This window comes from Ixodes scapularis, unplaced genomic scaffold (assembly GCF_016920785.2).
Source record: "Ixodes scapularis isolate PalLabHiFi unplaced genomic scaffold, ASM1692078v2 PGA_scaffold0__279_contigs__length_252992795, whole genome shotgun sequence".
Taxonomy (NCBI): domain Eukaryota; kingdom Metazoa; phylum Arthropoda; class Arachnida; order Ixodida; family Ixodidae; genus Ixodes; species Ixodes scapularis.
The window spans coordinates 221834070-221846644 of NW_024609835.1; positions in this window are offsets into that span (position 1 = coordinate 221834070).

Genomic DNA, 12575 nt, shown 5'->3' on the forward strand with positions numbered 1-12575 from the left:
CTGCTAGCTTTGCGCATTTCTAATTACTAATATTAAACAGCGCACAAAACGTCGGAAGAAGAGAAAAGGTCAGTAGGACGAAAGAGCGCCGACTTTCAACTGATTTATTTAGACAGGAGAGAAATGGAAGAAAAAGAAGCTGCGAATATTGAATCCCACGAGAAGACAAGGTATAAGAAAAAAAAATAAAAATAAAAGGAAGAAAATATGTACAGAGTAGATCGATATATTAAAAAAAAAAGAAGGAAAAAAATCGAAAGAAAGAAAAAGGAGAAAGGAGAAATAAATGGAAAAATTAAGAAAACGGTACTTTCACCCCTTTCCGGGCAAAGTTACTGCGCATAGGCGTTGGCCAAAAAAGACACCTTCTTAGCACCCAGCGACAGGGACAACTGGCAGACGCATTGGTGTCCTATCTTTTTTTAATTGAAAAGCCTTGTAGATCTCTCGAGTCGTCCGGTCTTGAAATCTCCCAAGAACAGTTCTTTCACCAAAAGTCGGTGTGCACTGGCAGGAGCGACAGTGTGTAGGCAAGTGCCCACCTACCGTGGCTTGAAGTGAATAGAAATGTTTTCTAAGCCGGTCGTTGGCGCATCGTTCAGTCTGTCCTATATAGCATCTACCGCACGTCAGAGGGATCTTGGAGACCGCGTCCTCCGTGCAGTTAAAGACTTGTTCTTGCGCCTCTTGTGGCATACGCCTCGTAAACGATTGTCGAGGACGGACCCCACTTTGGCGCAGATCTTGGATAAATGTAGGGGGGCCGGAAACACCACGGGGACATCATGCCTGTTTGCGATTTCCTTTAAATTGTGAGACAATTTATGCATTTCGCACGAGTGCTAACTTTAGGGCACCACCATGCTCCCCCCCCCCCCCCCCCCGTTTAAACATTTTTTTTGTTTCTAAACTATAATAATTTAATGGTTTTCGATGACGTCTAGCAAGGTTCAGGTTCAAACTCTATGTTTAGCCATACTAATTAAGTTATTTAACAAATATTATCTAATAAAAAGGGCTTATCATTGCAACTAACCTCCCATATTATGTCCCCCTAGGTGCGTAACTCATGTGCACAGATTGCATTAGTATGACTTTCATGGTTTATGCATTTATTTATTCATTCACGTTACCTCGCAGCGCCCGAAGGCCATACTGCGAGGAAGGATACCAATACATATCAGCCAAAGGTGCAAAGATCAGGCAATGAGGAATACGCTCGCAAGACAAAATTCATATCACATGGTCGTTCTATAGAGGCATTAACATGAAGACGCCTGGTTAGCTAAGAAAAACAACTTTCTTTAAACGCACTGCGAACTTTTTTTTTTTTTTTTATTGCAGGATATTTACGAAATTCCGAGGACACCTAAGCACTTTTTATGAGTTGTGAATGCGTCTGCGGTGTACTGGTGTAAACGGCCACGATTCGCTACTGGCCGAGGTTGCGGCCGGTGGCCGATCGCGCGCTCTCGTAAAGCGGCCGCAGCCACCCCCCCCCCCCCCCTTCTTCCGGCAACGCCTGCCACGAGAGCGGTGGCCGCCAATGGGCTCTCTAGAAGCCGTTTTGCTCAACCAATGAGAATATATTTTTTTTTTTTTTTTTTATTTGCGGTTCCGACATTGCCGGCTCCGCTCCGCGGATAGTCATTGCTCTCATATTAATAACCGCATTTACCACCTCACTAAAAAATGCTGTTGTAGATATGATAGAAATTATTCCTTGAGGTAGTGAGCTTCAGCCTCTTGTTGAAATCTAAAAAAAAAAGTTTGAACTATTTTTTTTTACAAAGTATTTTTAAATCTAGTGTGTAAAATCTAAAATAAAAACACCCTGTATGTAACAAACACGATGCACCTTCCGAAATACTCACGTAGCTTTAGCCAATGCTTGCGGAACAATTCACTCAAACCTTCCACCAAGTAGCTCCTGCCATTTCGCCCTTCACGAGTAATCTAATATCCTGCTTTCCGCTTCTTTGGGATAGATTGCGCGCGGAATATTTCAGGAGAGGTAACGGAACGCCAACCAACCACAAGCGCGTTGCCGGTGTTTCCCACGCGGTCCTCTTTATCTACTCCTAATTGTGAACACGCCCGTAAACTAGCGCCTGTTTCGATTGCGGCTGGTGTCGTGAGTGTGGCCACGGTCTGGGATGGGCACGCATGTGGCGATGGCGTCAGAGAGCGCCTTTATCTGCGCAAAGCGCGTTTATGACACGCTCGCCGGCTACGCCGAATAAAAGCACAGGCCTCCGATAGGGACGGTTCATCCTCCGCCTGAGAAGCCCAAGGACTTAACCAATATACGTGAGTACCGCCTGGCAGCTCATTTTCAAGATTGCCTAATTCACAGTAAATCTTTCGTGATGTATTGCTCGACATTGCAGGAATGTCGAATATTATGTAGTTGTTTATTTATTGCGTGCAAAATTTAATTCACGTAGGGTATCGAAATGCAGTTTCCTCACTCTTCGTTGAGACGCTTTATGCGACGGTGCTACGTACGCTTTGGCCAGACGTACTTTATATTGAACGGCAGAATAAAACAAAACATTATTTATTTACTCACGTCGTACAATCTGGGCCAGGAAAAGGCGAATCGAGAACAGCCGCCTAAAAACTGCCTCATCAAATGGCCCTTTCATAAAGGTGTATACTGTACGTTTACATCAGGCAACAAACAGTCCTGCATCTATTTAAAACTGAACTAACTTGCCCGAGCCAACGAGTACCTAGAAAATTCGCCCTGCTTCAAATAGCTTTTATAGAAATATCAATTCAATCTCTTTTAAACTACAGTATCAGGGTTCGTTTCAAATATACCGGTCCACGTCCGACGTATCTCCTTGGCAAACTGTTACCACGCGTAATCTAGTCAATTGCTCCGTGTGTTTTAGTACCATTAAAGGGGGTGTCCATTGGAGCTCCCGACATAGACTTCAAACGTTTCGAGGCAGTGGTTTAAAGATTGACGAAAGGAACAGAAGTGAACAGCGCTGGTACTGTTTGGTCGGACTCCTTGCATCAGTTTGCGGTGTTATTAGTGACGTGAACAGCCAGAAAGACCAGCCAAAGTACTCAGCGACCACAATCGTAAGGAAGGCCTCGACGTCAGATGTTTGTTCACGTGTTTACAGTAGGTTTGTTCTTCAACGCTATCTATTCCAGTAAACATCAACGTTAGCGACGCGTGACCTTACGTCAGGTTTTGGAAATGGCAATAGAGACACCCGGGAAGCGAAGAGGTACTTCTAAATTGAACTTAACATACTCTAGATGTAATAACAAGTAGCAGTTCCGCATATAAGGTATTTCTTTTAGGTACGACGGATATTGTTCAGCTGTCGCTTTATTCACTAATTGGAGGGCTCCTATAAATTTTTAAATTTTTTTTTTTTTTGGAGGGGGGTGGGGGGGGGGGGGGGGCAGAGCCGCGTGAGCTATTTGGTGAAACTTGGATGACTTCCATTAGTCAAGTTGCGCACATTCAGAGTCTGCTGATGCCCATGGGCCGGAGCCGGATATCCTGGAAGGTTTCGTGGGGGAACGGGGTTGGGGGGGGGGGGGGGGGGGGGGGGGGGGGTTGTTGACGGATTGCCGTTTTGAATGGCTAATCTTGAGGAGGATCTGCTATGTGGATCTCGCAATATTATCGACATCAGGCTCGCACGAGTCACGCAACACCTACCGTACCAAAGTTAGTTTTTTCTTCTTTCAACTTTACAAATGAACAGATCTCGATCGTTACCTCGCTTTTTTATTTGAATTGCATTTTTAATTATGTTCCGGACACACAAACCATATCAACCCTTCCAGTAAGTTGACCTGAAACTCAGGGTTCGCGGTATCAAAACTTTAAATTTACTCGATCTTTCTGATAAACCCGGGGAGCACATCATCTTTCGAGGGGGAATGATGCCTGCGGTATAAGTTCCTCTGCTTTGTTACTGAGAGCTCTTGGGTGGCTCAGAATTGGCAAGACAAGTTTAAATGTATTAAGGAGTGCAACTGTGTCACGAGAATGCTTTAATGAGTCGTTTGCCATGAATTCTGCTCTTTTCGTGAGTTTCTGCCAGGCCTTGAATTCTTAGGGCTCTTGGATTGCGAGGAACACCTTGTAGTATCTAAAATAATATAGAAGGAAAGTAGGGTTATTGCGCCCTTTACGCTATTTAAACACTGCTGCGTTAAGTTGGGACATCATACACCCCTTGCGCTATCTCTTGGTACGCTATGAACTTGCGATTAACCCCGTGACATCTTGAGTCAACGTGGGGAGATAGGCTTCGCCATTCGGGAGCCAGCGGCACGCGCCAACGGTTCCCCGTGGAATAATTATGCTGGAATCAGTATCCTTCGCCCCATCGGTCGCTTGCAGACCTTGTATGTTGGACTAAGCATGTTTTACCGTTTACCTTAGAGACCGCAATGGGCACTTTCCACCAATAGAGCTTTTTTTTTTTTTTCATAGCAGCCAATTTATTTGAAGAGGAAAACACAAAAAGGTGGCCATCGCTTATTCGCGCTAACGGTTTCGCGCAGTGCTTTCTAAATAAGTAATGTTTTCCCGTTGTGTTTATTGGGCATGGCGGACATCAGATGACGAAATAAGCATCAAATCAAGAGAGCTAATTATCCTGAATATTTCGTGACACTTTTTAAATGTTAGTTTCAGAGCTCATATCGCACTTGAAGTATTAACTGCAGCTAGGATTAGAGGAAAACTGTTTTCGACATGTTAACCGCCTCCAAGATATTCATCATATCAGTCTTCGCGTTTTTGTCGCCTAATTCCGAAACTGGACGCAGAAACAGCGCCGGGACTTCCGTCCAGAATAATGCATAGGAGTGAGACCTTGTTTCGCCCATTTTGTGAATAGCGAGTTTTCGAATAGCGTCCGCAAAAGTTTTCCATACAGAAAGTGTCGTCGTTACCACGCGTCAATTCGAAGACGGGTGTGGCCTCGGCCCACCTGTAGTGGCTATGACGTCATTCAAAGGTTTCTCGTGGGCTATTTTAAAGCTCGCTATTATCTCAGCTGCATATTCTTAGCGTGTGCAGCGAAGTCGCGCTTTCCAAATGATGAAAAGCGCCCGAAACAAGTACTTTATTTTTCTCCGCATCACTATGCACGCGATTTCCGGTGCCCTTCGTGCTTCCAGTTTCGAAATCATTTGACGAAAACGTGGAAATTAAAACCACTAGCATTTCAAAAAATCTTTAAACTGATTTAGCCTCTCATCGTAACTACTGTCAATACTGCAACCGTAGCATGACCATTGAATCATAATTAAAAAGTTAATCAGGAAAAGTAATTTTTTAGCCTACTTACCGTGCCACTTATTCCCCCATCTAATGTCCGCCGAGCCTGATGAATTCACAAAGACGATGCCAATGCAACTCTCACACATTTGTTTTTAATCGGTTGGGATTTAAGTCACACACCCTGTATTTTATTGATTTTAGCGAATGGCTACAAGTACATGCTTGCGGGCCTCCCCACACGCTTCCTTTATTGAGTGCTATGTAATCGTATCTCGGGTAATGCACCGAACTTAACACTAAGAGCTTGCGGATGTTGGTTTCAATGGCGCCTCGGATGACAATCCTTTACAACAGCCCCGTGCCTACCGCCGTGCTCTTGAATGCCCGGGTGACAGGCCATGCCATCTCTTGGCCATCAGGCGACATAAAAGAGTACGCCCACCTATCGGGCATCATCTTTTTCTGAATAAGAACCCCGACATCGCCAGCTGTAAATTAAAGCTCTACAAGCGTGGAAGTACTGATCTTAAAAAGAAGGCAAAATCAAAAGGAAGCATTCAAACATCAAACTGTACTAGATATAGCGTGTTGTAGCGTGAATTAAGAAATCCTAAATTGAGGGGCGGATACGGCAACACGCGATATCTCTTTCGAAAGTCACGTGCCCCTTGTTAGCAGGTCGGAGTTACTGCGCAATGAAGGAACAGTCGACACCACAGAAGGAGCAGGCTTTTTATATAAGATAGCATTGAAATGGTATTAGCAGAATATTCATACTTCGCTTCACCATACGTCGGAGAGATTATCCAACGCTATATACTACGCCTCCGCTCCGCTTTTAGACCGGACGCGGCCGACCCTACGAGCTGATGGGACTGATCAAAACGTCAAAAGTGCTCCTCACTGGGCCTTTCCTGTACTTGATTGGTTCAGCGATGATAGAGCACCTATAGAAACAGGACGAACATCATGTTGGTGCGGTTTTGACGCTGTATGAATGATCCTATCAGCTCGTAGGGTCGGCTGTGTCCGTGCAATTGAGTAGAGATTTCACGACTTCCACCAAGGGCGGACTTTAGAAGCGGGGTCTATTGCTATTTTAATGCTAACGCATTAACTTACTCATGGAGCGAAGCCGGCGTTGTCTGTAGCAGCGAAAAACGGCACCTAAATTTCCATTGGCTGAGCGAAACGGCACCTTAATTTCCATTGGCTGCGACGCGTCATGTGGCTTCATAGCAACGGTGTCATCGTTGTTAAGGAGCCAGCCGAACTGCTGGCGGCGCAGCGGGAGGGGGGAACGCGGGTATGCGCTGGCCTACTGTTAGGTCTAACATTAGGCATATCGTTACGCTTTCAGATCTAAAGCGCGAAACACATGTACGACGACGCTGTCCGATCCGACGTCCGACCAGGCAATACGACGGTCGGAGGCGAGGGTATTCAACGCTCTCCGATGCTACGAAAACCCTCCCCCCCCCCCCCCCCCCCCCCCAAGGTCATTCCGGCAGTCCGCACGTCGGATCGGAAGGTTTCGTCGTACATGTGTTTCGCGCTTTAAAGGAGCTGTGCAACGATTTTAACGTTGAAAGAATTGGCATATTCAGCTTGTGATGTTGTTCACCTTGTCACAAATGATAGAAAAAACACCTCCTTTCATCGAAATGCGATTCCGCCGCGTAATAGCGAGGCAAAACTTAGAATATTCCCCGACCTGCATCCGCGAGCGGCGGCCATGAGAAATACGCGGCATAACGTCAAAGCGGAATGCTGTAGAAAGATAGCAAGTTGTGCGAATACCTGCTCAATAAGAGGTAGCTTTTCTATAAATCTTGTCGTTCCAACATATATATAAATGTGTAAAAAACCTGGTATCATCGAAAAAACTTTTATCATACGGAGTTTTAGTGGCGCCATCTATCCTAGGTCCACAAAACCGTCAGTTCTCTCAGCTACCGCGAACAGCCGCCAGAAACCAAAGGGGGAGGGGAACAGTGCCGGACAGGCTATACGCGGCCGGCGTATGGCCGGACCCGGATGAGACTTTCCTCCTTTCACCGTATTGTTCGCGCGGCACCGGCCAGCACGTGGTCACGCGGTCGCGAGCGGATGAGTTCTCGCTGCTCACTGATGGCTCTAACGAGAGAACTTTTCCGGAACCCCGAGCCTACCCCCTAAACGTCACTGCGCACATGAACCGGAATAGGACGTACGAGTTGAGAGGCGGCAAAAACCTGGATCTTTTTCATTTTTGTAAATAAAAGCTAAGGTACCCAGGCAAATCTTTTTTCTGTAGTTCACTTCAGAAGTGTCCGGCATCAACTTCCACAATAATTTAAGCAAAGCCCTGAAATTGTTGCACAGCTCCTTTAACGCTGTTTGCTGTTTGACGTGAGGAGGGGGAGGGCGGGAAGTGCAGCTGTTTGACGTGAGGGGGGGGGGGGGGAGGTTAGGCCTAACGTCGTCAACCGGTACCCGCAGCAAGGGCGATTATGATAATGAGAGGACATGGTGATTTCAGCACGCGCCGCGTCGAGCTTTGCACTGCTGCCGCTTCCTCACCCAGCGGCGATGCAATCATCAGCAAGCCAAGGCAGTCTGCGTGGCGCACCGCTGCACTTTTTGCCTGCGTTACGGCCACTTCTGCTCCTCTCGGCGCCGAGAATACTTTCGCATTGACAACTCATAAGAAGTGCTTAGGTGTCCCCGGAATTTTAAATGCGATAGCATCTTTTTCGGCTGGCCCGGCAGCGGTCATGACAGTGCTACTTAGATACTACGCACCTTTTAGGCACATACCGCCTTATAACGTTGCTAAGATGTATGCACGTTCTTTTGTAAGAGTGAGTGAGCACTTAAAGATGAATCAATATGCGCTCGAGTAGAGGCTCCAGCAACCTAGTGAAGAAATGTGACCACTTAGGGTTGTTAACAGTAAAAGTCAGGCACGTAGTCAGGACTTTGAATTGGGGGAGGGGGGGTGGGGGGGGGGGGGCATGACAAATTGCGTATGAGGAGAAGGGGAGAGAGGAGGCCCCAGCAGGGATGGAAGATTTCGGGGAGGGGGGCCCAGCTCCATGGGCGCCCCCCCCCTGACTACGTGCCTGGTGGGAGTCATAGCTTGAGCTGAGGGGGACTGTGGATACCACTGACAGCAGCAGCGTAGAGGAGGAGCAGAATAATGTAACAATAGAGACGACTAGCAGATAATGGGATAAGGCAGAAAGTAAGGTTCCAGCAGGCACGGTGACAGGCTCAGACGACTTACCCATGGAACTCATTAAGACAATAGAAAAAAATGAAAGTCGCTTACAACCCCCTGTAACACCGAATTAGAACGCAACTCTTGAGGAGGAGGAGGGAAGGGTACTGAGGGGAGCGTATACCCCTCCTCCCTCCTTCTCATTTCCTCATCGTCAGTGCTAGCCCTCCCTCCGAGCGGCGTCGGCGTCGCCGTCGGCATAACCGTGACGTCACGTGACTCCCGTGAGGTCACGTGACCCCCGGAGGTCATGTGGCGTCATACGTGACGTCATCGTGATAATGACAATGACGTCATTGTGATGACGTCATTACCGGTGACGTCACTAATGACGTCATCGTGATGATGACGATGACGTCATCATGCTGACGTCACTGATGACGTCATCAGTGACGCCATCGTGATGGTGATGACGATGGCGATCAGAATAACGTCATCAGTGACGTCACGCGTCCCATAATGCACCGCGGGCTACGCCGACGCCGACGGCGACGGCGACGCCGCTCAAGCCGGCAACGGGCGCCTAAGTGCTGCGCTCTAAAACAAGCAAACTGGAGTTATGGCATCTGATTAATAAAATAATTATAGGAAGAGAGGTACCCAATGATTGGAAACTAAGTAAAATGATACTAATATATAAAGCAGAGGAATCAAAGACAACATGAAGGCATATCGCCCAGTAACGGTAACTTCGGTTATCTACAGATTATCTATGCAGATAGTAAAGCGTAGAACGGAGCAATCGGCAGAATATATGCAAATACTAGATGAGCTCAAAAATGGATTCTGAAAAGATAGAAGACTGGAAAATGACTTATTCGTCGTCACACAATGTATAGAAAAAGCAATGAAGAACCAAACTCCTTTATGGGTAGCATTTTTGGCTTAAAGGGAGCGTACAATATTGTGAGCCAGGAAAAACTCTGACGTCAGCTGAAGGAGTGTAACTTAGATGCAAAGCTGGTTAGATTCCTTCAGCAGGTGTACGCAAACAATAAGGTAGTCATAACTGGAGAAGGAGAAACTACAAAACCCGCAGCAAAAGAAAGAACTGAGGCAGGGCTGTCCACCGTCACCTCTGCTTTTCATGATATATCTCAGTGAAATGCATAAAAAAAATTAGAGCAGAGCAACTTAAATTTTGATGTGAGTTATATGGAAGAAGGGAGAAATGTAGTACAGGTAATACCAGGACTGATGCATGCGGACGATATAGTACTTATGGCAGATACCCAGGATACGTTACAGGAACAAGTTGGAATATGTGGACAGGAAGGAGACACCTTGGGCATCTGTTTTACTAGTGACGAGTCTAGAGTAATCGTGATTAACGACGAAAAGAAACCCCTGAGGTCACAGGACATGAAAATAGACCCTGTAGAAAAATACAAATACCTGGGAGTCTGGCTCATTGAGGGAAGGAAATATCTAGAGGAACATGAGGAGAATATAATTATAAAAGGGAAAATATATAATCTATTATGAAGCTCGAGGCACTATGAAACTATAATAAATATGAAGTGGTCACAAGTCTGTAAAAAAGAGTGATGGTGCCAGGACTGTCTTTTGGCGATGGGGTGGGGCGGATCCAGAGCTCCGTTAGGGGGGGGGGGGGGGGCGAATATTTTTAAGAATACTATCTCTCATTCTTTCTTGTGTAAGAGGGTCCACCCATGTCAAATTGCCCTCCGAGAAGTGGGGGGGGGGGGGTTAACTTTGTTTAGGGGGCGGCCGCCCCCGTCACCCCCCCCCCCCCCTTGGATCCACCACTGGGGTTCTGTGCATAAAATCAGAGGTTCAATCAGAATTAAAAATTCGACAAAGAAGCGTAGCCAGATTGGCACTGGGAGCACGTGGAAAGACACCAAATGAGGAAGTACAGGGGAAGAAAATATTGGCTGGTCGTTTTTTGAGAGAAGGGAGACAATTAGTTGAAATTTAAACAATGGTTTACCGAATCGGATGATGCGGGGTGGGGTGGGCACGGAAGGTATTCAAGTATTTATACATTAAAATTTTAAGCACACAATGAACAAGCCGAACCTGAAAGCTGACATTTAAATACCTACACACTAGTCTGGGGGCTGAGCAGATTACTTCAATGGAAAATGGAGTGAAAGAGGCACAAAAAAAAAGTATGGCAGGTACGATCGAATGCTGAAAAGTTAGCTCTAACAATGTTCAGCACACAAAAACGGGACATAAGAAAAGAAACTGTTTTACAATTCACTGGAAAGTTATTTACTGTTTGATGCTAGAACGGGAGTTTTGAGGAGGAGGACGTATAGGGCTAAGTTTCAGGACACAGACACATTATGTGCTGCCTGCCATAATGAGAGCGAGACACTAGAACACTTGGTTTTGAAGTGCACGGGGCTGCGCCCTGACTTCCCTAAAATGGTAACAGATTTGGCCGGGGCCCTGGGTTTAGCTGGAGAAGATGGAAGGACGGAAGAGAAAAGTATTATAGCCACAAAGAGGCGATTAGAAGATTCGTAGAAATTATCTAGGGAAAATTGACTAATGCACAACTAACTAGCACAGCTAGGGACAGGCGGGACAGAAAATAATTGGCACTCCCTCCCGTGTGGCTCCGGCGCAAAGTCTTAGCCCTGTCCCGCGGTGGGTCCGGTGCTGGGGTAACGCCGACAGGGTTTCAGCACAGGAAAATTGGCGACTATCTTGCCGAAGAAAAAAGCGAAAAATAATGTTTTTATATTTATTTTTTTTGCTCTATCTTTTAAAGATAATTTTGGGGATATCCCACACTGCCTGGTGATAATTAGGGGGAGAAAATTGGCTTAGAAGGGAAGGTGGAATCATATGTTTGTCTTTTTAACCTTAGGTTATGTAGCAAAAGCTACCGCCCGTTACAAAGGGTATAGCCATTAGCATCCATCCATTCATCTATGCATTAATCTGGCCAAGGGCCAGACGGTTATCGACAGCTTTTTGACTTTTGGCTATGACACCCACATTAGGATTTCCCCTTACCCAAGCCTTCTATATCTCTATTTTTCTTTTTCTCGTCTATTTTTGTTCACTTGCAAATACGCTACCTGTTTAAAAAAATAAAATAGGCTGTGAAACAACCTTCATATAAATTTACTTTATGATATGCGCCAAGTAAGTATTATGACATGTAGTATATTGGTATATAACATCTATGTACCCTACGATCTCGGGCATCTTTGCTTGCCGCTGTAGCAACTTATTGAACATAGTCGTACACGGGGTTATTACTCTTCCGTCGTCGCTGCTTGAGCCTTGGTTGACGCAGCGACCCCGAGGCGGAGCTGGTAAAAGTCCTTCGCCAATGAAGAGCGAGAGAGAACTGCTATCCCCTCCGCCCGTTGTCATATGGAATGCTCTACACAAGAACCTGCCCCACACCAGCGAGAGCTTTTGCGCCAATCTTCGCAGTTTTGTAAGAAAAATCAGCCAGATTGAGCGGCAAACGCAACTTGTTGAATTGTTTCATAATTTTTCCTAACCGGTAGACAACAAAACAATACATTAATGTCAAATTAATCAATTTTTTGAATGCATTTTTTGACTGTATATCCCTAAAAAAGTAAGTATGTAAACCAAATATATGCTTATGTCATAACGTCGTGAAGTGGATCGAGGCGTTTCTATTAAATTGATGTCAGAGGTGAAATAATGAAAGCTTATCTCATCCTTTACCCGTATCATCAGGAGTCCCTCGGAGATCGTTCTTGGAGCCATTTCTATGGCTCCCAGAAGTGCGGCTCGCGGCTCTAGGGAGCCGCGAGCCGCACTTTAACAACCGAAAAGCCGCATGCGGCTCGCGAGCCGCAGCTTGGCCACCCCTGATAGTCAGTCATACAAACTATTGAATCAACTTCTTACTTTTTTCACAGTCAGAGAACAAGAACTCTCGCGTCAGTATTTATTACACTGAAAATATTAATCTCTCATTGCTTTAAATTAATGTTCCGTCTATTCGTTTATTTCTTTATTGCCGTGAAGCGACCACATTCACTGAGCCCGAAAAATAAATGCAGAGATCAACTTGGTTTC